The following is a 9,082-nucleotide window of genomic DNA, read 5'->3' as shown; positions in this document are numbered from 1 at the left end:
ATCATCAAGGAACCTCACACAGTTTTCCCAATCATCATCAGCTGTCCCATCATATTTTTCTGGATCTCATCAATGGTCTGAAATCTCTTCCCTTTCAAAGGTGATTATAGTTTGGGGAAAAGCCAGAAGTCACAGGGTACCAAATCTGGGCTGTAGCAGAGCTGAGTAACCTGGGTGATTTGATGTTACTAAAAAACTGCACAAAATGTGATGCATAAGGGGGCACATTGTCGTGACAAATCTGCTGATCACCAGTTGGCCATAGCTGTGGCCTTCTCAATCATCTAAATAGTTTCTGGAGAAGAATATTCAAGCTTAATACAAAATTTGATGCTGATTCATTGCTCTACTCTCAGACATTTTGAATATGATGGCCACACAGTAAATGTGCGCACTCAACAGTGTTTACTGCCCCCACTGACTAGTACAATAAAGTCATCATTGTTTGTGTATGCACATTCCAATCCAATCTCTTTGGCTGCCAGTTTGCATAGATGCTGCACAAACTGATCTCATTATATTAGCAATGGCTGGGCTGTTTTTGGAGAGGCCTCATATTCTGCCACTTTTTGCTAAAATTCTCTGAAGATATCATCTAAATTCATCTGTTCTAAGGTGTCATTTAAGGCCACTGTTTTCTTGCTGATTTTCTCTCTAGAAGATCTACCCACTTATGTCAATTAAATATTAAAATCCTCTACTATGACTGTCTTACTGTTGATCTACCAATATATGGCCACTGTGCTGTGACTGTTCAAGGTGGACAGGTTCATGGGATTTGGGAAGATAGAAGAACATTCACAGAGCCATTGAAATGTCTGACATGCCTTCATTTGAGGGTGGGGGATCCACTCACACTGCCAGCCACGTGTCCCCCTGCATGTCCCTATATGTCTGTGCATGTTACAGACCTGTCCCCTGGTGGCCCCCAGAGTTTAGTCCCTAACTTGTTATATACTACATATAACAAGTCTGTACAAACCCAGCAGGGTGCCAGGATACACTGTACAACACAGCAAGATTCTGCACATATAAGCCCACTGAAGGCTATGGGAACAGTTTATCGGACCCAGTCTCAAGGCTATGAGAGCACTGCTTATCAGGTTCATTCTCAAGGATATGGGAAACTGATTTCCTTAGCCAGACTGACTCTGTTTACCTTGCAACCAACAATATTTATTCTATACATTTATATGCACCTATGTTGAGTGTGTAAATGTCTACCAGAGTTATATCCTGTTGTTGAATTGATCTCTTAGTTACATAATATCCTATTTTCCCTCATTATAGCTTTTATTTTAAAGTCTAGTTTGTCTGATATAAATATTGCTACCACAGCTTTTTTCCTTTTCATTTGCATTAATTGTCTTTCTATCCCTTTTATTTCTTTTTTTAAAATAATTTTTATTTAATTCTTGTTCAAGTACAGGTTTCTGTCTTATATTCCCAACCCTGCCCGCCCCCCACCCCCTGCTCCCCACCTCCCTCCCCTTTCCACCCCCCACCCTTAGTTATTGTCCATGTGTCCTTTATGCTTGTTCATGTGAGTCCATTCCCTTTTCCCCATCCCTTTAATTTCTGTCTGTGTATATCTTTCATTCTTAGATGGATCTCTCTTTAGACAGCATATATATGGGTTTTGTTTTCTTTCCATTCAGCTACCCTATGACATTTTATTGGAGTATTTAATCCATTTACATTTAAAATGAGTATTGATAAGTATGTATTTATTACCATGTTATTCCTTATAATTATGATCATCATTTTTCTTTCTTCTTAAAGAAATTTCTTTGACATTTCTTGCAATACTGATTTGGTGGCAAATAATTATTTTAGCTTTTTCTTCTCTGGAAAGCCCTTTATTTCTCCTTCAGTTTTAAAAGATAGCCTTGCTGGGTAGAGTAGTCTTGGTTTTGAGTCCTTGCTTTACATCACTTTGAATATTTTGTGCCAATTTCTCCTGGCCTAAAATGTTTCTGTTGAGAAATCAGCTGACAGTCTTATGGGAGCTCCATTGTAGGTAACTAATTGTCTTTCTCTTGCAGCTTGTAGATTCTTTGTCTTTCATATTTGCCATTGTAATTATGATGTGTGTTGGTGTGTGCCTCCTTAGGGTAATCTTGCTTGGGAATCTCTGCACTTTGTGGATTTGCATGTCTTTTTCTTTCACCAGGTTAGAAATGATTTCTGTTAGTATTACTTCAAATAGGTTCTCAATTCCTTGTCTTTCTCTTCTCCTGGTGCTCCTATGATGTGGATGTTGTTACTCTTTCTGTTATCACAAAGGTCACATAAACTATCCTCACTTTTTATTTTTTTTCTTCCTGCTGCTCTGATTGACTATTTTCTGCTACCTTGTCTTTCACATTGCTGACTCAAGCCTCTGCTTCATCTAACCAGCTGTTGATTCCTTCTAGTGTTCTTCATTTCAGATATTATATTCTTAATTTCTGACTAGCTATTTTTATGGTTTCTATGCCCATTTTTATGCTTACTATCTCTGTACTAGTTCTCACTATGTTTGTTTATTCTTCCCCTAAGATCTGTAAATATTCCTATAGCCATTGTTTTGAACTCTGTATCTGGTAGATTGCTTGCCTCCATTTTATTTAGCTCTTTTTCTGGGGATTTCTCCTCTTCTTTCATTTGACAAAATTTATTTTTCTCACCATTTTTGCCACATCTCTTCATTTGTTTCTGTATATTAAGTAGTCCTGTTATGTCTTTCATTCTTTATGGGATTTTTTAAAGGTATGGTGCTTTTATGGTAGGTGTCTTTTGGCACTCAGTGGCACAGTCTCCTTGATCACCATATATAGATCCTTTAGGAAAGTCCCTTGTGTGGGATGAACCCTCTTCTTTTATTTGAGTTTTGATTGCTATTTGTCTGTGGGTGTGGATAACCTTCAGACTGGCTGAATCTGAGCATTGACCCCAAGCACTGACCCCAGCCACAGTGCTCAAGCTGCTTTGTGTCAGCTGACCCCATGAAGTAGAACTTTCCTTGGAAGTATCTAGTCCCTGTCAAAAATGTCTCTTTTAGTGTGTGCTTTTGGAGCTAATTGGATCATTCTCTGATATGGTCTTTAACCTACCACTAGTTGTGTTGTTTGGGAGCCTCTTGAGAGGAACTCAAGTGCAGAAAAATTTCAGACACTGCCTGTGGCCAGCCATGGGCTACATGTTTAAAACTACAAAATAAACCATAGTTTGTGGTTTCCTCTGCTGGGCCTATGTGAATGTGGGAGGGGCTAATATGCATACCAATTCTGGCTCCCACCAGCACTGAGCTTGGGGGCAGGTCAACAAAAGGTCCAGTGTACCCCAAGATTTGCCTTTGCCTGTTGGCTATATTTTTAAGGAAATCCCAAATTATTTTTCCACAGTGGCTACACCAGTCTGCATTCCTACTAATAGTGTACTAGGGCTCCCTTTTCTCTACATCTTCACAAACAGTTGTTGCCTCACATATGTTTTGTGCTTTATTGTTAAATGCATGCATACTACAGAGTTCTGTGTCTTCTTGAACAATTGGCACTTTCATGTGTGATTACAACCTTTATCTCTAATCATTTATTTTCCCTTTAATTTGTAAGACTTTATTTTTATATTTAGTTGACTTTTTCTGTTTTTTATTTTTCTAACAAGCATTTAACATAAAATTTACCATCTTAAATATACAGTACAATAGCATTAACTATATAAACATTATTGTCTAACAGATTTTTTGAATTCTGTTTATCTTGCAAAATCAAAACTCTACATCCATTAAACAATAACTCCACATTATCCTCTCCTCCCTTCCTCTATTAACCATCATTTTATTTTCTATTTTGAGAGTGTGACTACTTTAGATACATTGTATATGTGGAGCCGTGAAGTGATTTGTCTTTCTGTGACTGACCTATTTTACTTAGCACAAGGTTCTCAAATTTCATTCATATTGTAGCATATCAAATGCTCTTTAATCCACAAATGCCAATATAAGATAACAGCTCTAACTTTTAAATATTTTTTCATGATAGGTCTCATTGAGAAGATGATTTTGATCAAAGATTTGAAGGAAGAGAAATCTTTAGTTAAGCTAGGATCTGGGGAAAAACATTCAGGCAAAGAAATAGACAGAACAAAGGTCATAAAGTAAGAGTATATTTGGCATATTTAAGAAACAGCAAGGAGGTTTGATGTGGATGAAATAGAAATATTAAAGGAGGTTGAATTCTAAGGAAATTATGTAGCATGTGCAACAAAAAGAATGTGAAGACTCTTGTAGATAAAGACTTGGTTTTATCTGAGTGGAATATGAATTTGATGTATGATTTTATAGCAGAATAGTTGCATAATCAAATTTGTGCTATCAAAAGATTGTTATGGAAACTGTATTGAAAATAAGTTTTATGTGTGTTGAAAGGGAGGTGGTTAAAAGTGGAAACAGGGAAATTAGTTTGGAGGTTAATGTGGTAACCCAGGAAGCTATAATGGCTCTTTACACCAGAGGTGTAGTAGCATATGTGATGAGAAATGGTTGAATTCTGGATATATTTTGAAGTTAAAGAGAAATTATTGCCTGGCAGATTACATATGAGCTATGAAATGAAGAGATCAATTGTGAAGTTCATGGATCTCTCCTGTGCAACTGAAAAATGGAGTTTCTATTACTTAAGATGGGGAAGTCACTAGGAGGATGTAGTATTAAGGTAGAAGATTGAGTTCCATTATGGACAAATTGAGTTGGGATGTGTAAAGAAAATTCAAACAGAGGTATCAAGAAGGCAAATGGACATATGAATCTGGGTTTGCAAAAAAGATGTGGTGATAATATGAATTTAGTTGTCTTCAGCATATGGATGATATTTACAGCCACAAGACTGGATTTAAACAAGGAACTGATTATACATAGACAAGAGGGATAAGGGTTGAACTCTGGGGAGTACTGATGTTAAGAGACGAAGGAGAACAGGAGAAACTAGCAAGGGTGGTGAGAAGTAGCACCCAATGAGGCTGGGAAAAAAAAGATGAGAATGCAACTTCCTGAAAATCAAGGTAAAATGTTTATCAAGGAGAAGGTATAATCAACTGCATCAAATGCTGTTACTAAGTCAGGTGGTGTGAAGATTGATAATTTAATAGGATTTAGCAACGCAGAGGTTGTTGGTTACCTTTATACAAGTAGTTTTAGTGAGGTGTAAAAAAAAAAGTTTAGTGGGTGTATGACACATTTGTTTCTCATTAGAACAATAAAAAATGACAAAAATATCAACTTTTGGAATTAACAAAGGAAGATTAGATGTACATAGAGCAATGAGCCCTTCATGGATGAGCAGAGTGCTATGGCAGTTTCCACAGATGAGGGAAGGTGGCTGATATATGGAAAAGATAACAAAGGAGTGGAACTTCCATTGATGCAGAGATTTTACCATGCCAAGGAAAAATGAGGCAAATCATAGATAACATTGTGGATTCAAAGGGCATGTTGCAAACTGGATGAGTCTCACAAACAAAAATAAATTGTATGATCCAATAATTCATTCCACAAACAAATTCCAAATATTTGCCTAAATGATGTTGCTGGAATAGGTGCTAAAGAAGAACAAGATGGGGATGTAAGGGCAATCTGGCTATGACATCTGTCAGTCTATTGATTTTAAGGGTTGATTTGGCTGACCTGGCTAGCTAGTCAGGGGTCCCCTTCCTCCCTTAGCATTCTATGAGTGTCCCTCCAAAATATGCATGCATGGTCAAAGAGGATGGTCTTCCCAACTAGAGAAGAGGACCATTCTTTGGTCAAGGGTATACAAGTACCTGAGCTCCCCTGCTAAAACCTTCAAACAAGCTCTCAAGAAAAAGAAGGTGGCAGTACCATACTTCCTATAGTGCTTGAACTCTGACCTGTGCAAGATTTAATCCACAAGTAAACTGAAAAGTATTGGAAACTATGGCCTAAAGTCCTCAAAAGTAAAATACATATAAAATAAAAAAAAGTCGTGCAAGACTTCGCAAATTGGACTGTTCACAGTTGAACCCAATTTGTATAAATCTGTATGTTTACCTATCCTCAACTTTAATTTAATAAGAATCTAAATAATCACCCTCTCAACCTAGCCTGTAGTCCAGTAGTTAACAAACTACGATCCATGGGGAAATCTGAATCTTCATCTATTACCATAAACACAGTTTTGTTGGAATAGAGCCATATAAATGCATGTATGCATTGTCAATGGCTGTATTTGCACTGTAATAACAGAGTTGAGAATTTCCCATGGAGAATATATAGCCAACAAAGCTTAAAATATTCATTGTGTAACACTTTGTGGGCCATATGATATTATATCACTAACCTCAAATTCTACAGAAATTCAGGAAGCACAGAGGGTCCCAATCAAGATGAATCTAAAGAGGATGACTCTAAAGCACATCATGGTTAAAATTCCAAATTTTAAAGACTAAGGGAGAATCTTAAAAGCAGCAAGGAAGAAACAGGAATTAATATAAAAAGGAGCTCTGATAAGGCTAGCAGCCGATTTTTCAATAGAAACACTACAAGTCAAGAGGGATTGGCAAAAAATATTCCAAATAATGAAAAGCAAAGACCTGAAACCATGGCTATTCTACCCAGCAAGGCTCTCAATTTAAATGGAAGGTGAGATAAGGAGCTTCCCAGACAAAAATACGGCTGAAAGAATACACCTCTGCCAAACCAACATGCTAGATATGCTAAAAGGACTGCTTGAAGAAGTGGAAGAAAATCAGTAAGAGAGAGAGAGAGAGAGAGAGGAACATGAGTACCAAAGGAGTAAAATGCCAATGAATAGGTACCTATAAATACTAACCTTAAATATAAATGGATTACATACCCCCAATCAACAGACATAGGGTAGCTGAATGGATAAGAAAATGTGACCCACACATATGCTGTCTACAAGAGACTCACGTCAGAACAAAAGACCTACATAGACTGAAAGTGAAGGGATAGAAAGCAATGTTCCAAGCAAATGGACAGGGAAAACAACCCAGGTAACAATACTTATATCAGACAAAATACACTTCAAAACAAAGGCCATATAAAGAGATAGAGAAGGACACTTCATAATACTCAAGAGAACAATTCATCAGGAAGACATAAACTTATGAACGTATGTCCACCCAAATTAGTACCATCCAAAATATAAGGAAAATCTTGGAGGACTTAAACAAAGATGTAGACAGCCAATATTTATACCAAAGGATTTTAACACCCCACAGTCAAAAATATATAAATCTTACAAACAAAATACCAAAAAGGATACTGTGGCATTGAATAATGCCCTAAAGCAAATGAATTTGATTAATATATACAGAACCTTTCATCCAAAAGAAGCAAAATAAACATTCTTTTCAATTGCACAAGGGTTATTTTCAAAGAGAGACCACATGATAGGAAACAAAAAAAGCCTCAACAAACTAAAAAAAAAAACTGAAATTATATCAAGCCTTTTCTTTTACCACAAGGACCTGAAACTAGAAATTAAACTCAAGGAAAAAACTAAAAAAAAACCAAAAAAAAAACAAGAAAAACCTACTCAAATTCATATAGACTGACAATTAATATTTGACAAAGGGGGCAATAACATAAAATGGAGTAAAGATAGCCTCTTAAACAAATGGTGTTGGGAGAACTGGACAGCTACATGCAAAAAAATGAAACTCGAGCACCAACTTACACCATACACCAAAATTAATTCAAGGTGGATAAGAGACTTAAATATAAGCCGCGAAACCATTAAAGCCCTAGAGAAGACCATTGGCAAGAAAATCTCAGATACTCCACGCAGCAAGAGTTTTACTAATATGTCCTCTAGAGCAAGGGACATAAAGGAAAGAATAAACAAATGGGATCTCATCAAAATTAAAAGCTTCTGCACGACTAAGGAAATCAGTATCAAAATAAAAAGAGAAGCAACAGCTTGGGAAAACATATTTGCCAATGATACCTCAGACAGAGGTTTAATCTCCAAAATATACAAAGAACTCACTTGACTCCACTCAAAGAAGACAAGCAACCCAATTAAAAATGGGCAAAGGAGGACTTCCACCAAAATGGAGGCATAGGTGGAAACACTATGCCTTCTCCCACAACCAAGTTTGAATACAACAAAGGTTTGGAGAACAAAGACACAGCCAAAGAACAGAAAATTGAATTATACCGAAGTCCGACTACAACTAACCATGCAACCAGGATGGTAAGAGGGGCGGAGCCAGCAGCGGAGCTGGGTCATGCAGGACAGATTCCCTAACCTAGGTGCAAGTGGCCGGGACCCAGTCAGGCTGTGGGGCAGACTGAGCGCGGTCGCACATTCACGCTCAGTGAGATGGACCACGCAGGCCCCAGTGGGTGAGGGCTGACGGCGGTGGCACACTCGCGTGCAGTGGGACAAAACGCATGGGCCCTGGTGACGGTGGCAGCTGCGCCACCTGTGGCTGCAGCTGCGGGAGGCCGCAGACGGGATGCCATTGTTCCTCTTTGACCCCGCCCCTACATACAAGGTCACAACCCAGTGACTGAGTTGCCCTGCTCTGGTGGACACCTAGGGCTCTGATCCTGCTATGAAACAGCCACGAACAGCCCAAGAGATGGCGCAAGAAGAACTCAAAGTCCCAGAGCCAATAACTCTAAGCGACCAACAGATTGCCAGCCTCTCAGAAGCACAATTCAAGACACTGTTTATCAGGATGCTCACAGAACTGGTTGATTATAGTCACAAATTAGAGGAACATATGAAGGCTAAACTAATTGAAATGAAGGGAGATGTCCAGGAAACCAATAGCGATGGAAAGGAAACTGGGACTCAAATCAATGGAATGGACCAGAAGGAAGAACAAAACATCCTACCAGAAAGGAATGAAGAAATGAGAATTCAAAAAAATGAGGAGAGGCTTAGGAACCTCCAGGACATCTTTAAATGTTCCAACATCCGGATTATAGAGGTACCAGAAGGGGGAAAGAAACAGCCACAAGTGGAAAACATATTTGAACAAATAATAAAGGAGAACTTCCCCAATCTGGCAAAGGAAATAGACTTCCAGGAAATCCAGGAAGCTCAGA

This window comes from Sturnira hondurensis, unplaced genomic scaffold (genome assembly GCF_014824575.4).
Source record: "Sturnira hondurensis isolate 20B ecotype Veracruz unplaced genomic scaffold, ASM1482457v3 Scaffold0017394, whole genome shotgun sequence".
NCBI classification, from domain to species: domain Eukaryota; kingdom Metazoa; phylum Chordata; class Mammalia; order Chiroptera; family Phyllostomidae; genus Sturnira; species Sturnira hondurensis.
The sequence above is the reverse complement of the archived record's forward strand: the minus strand, read 5'-3'. Positions refer to the sequence as shown.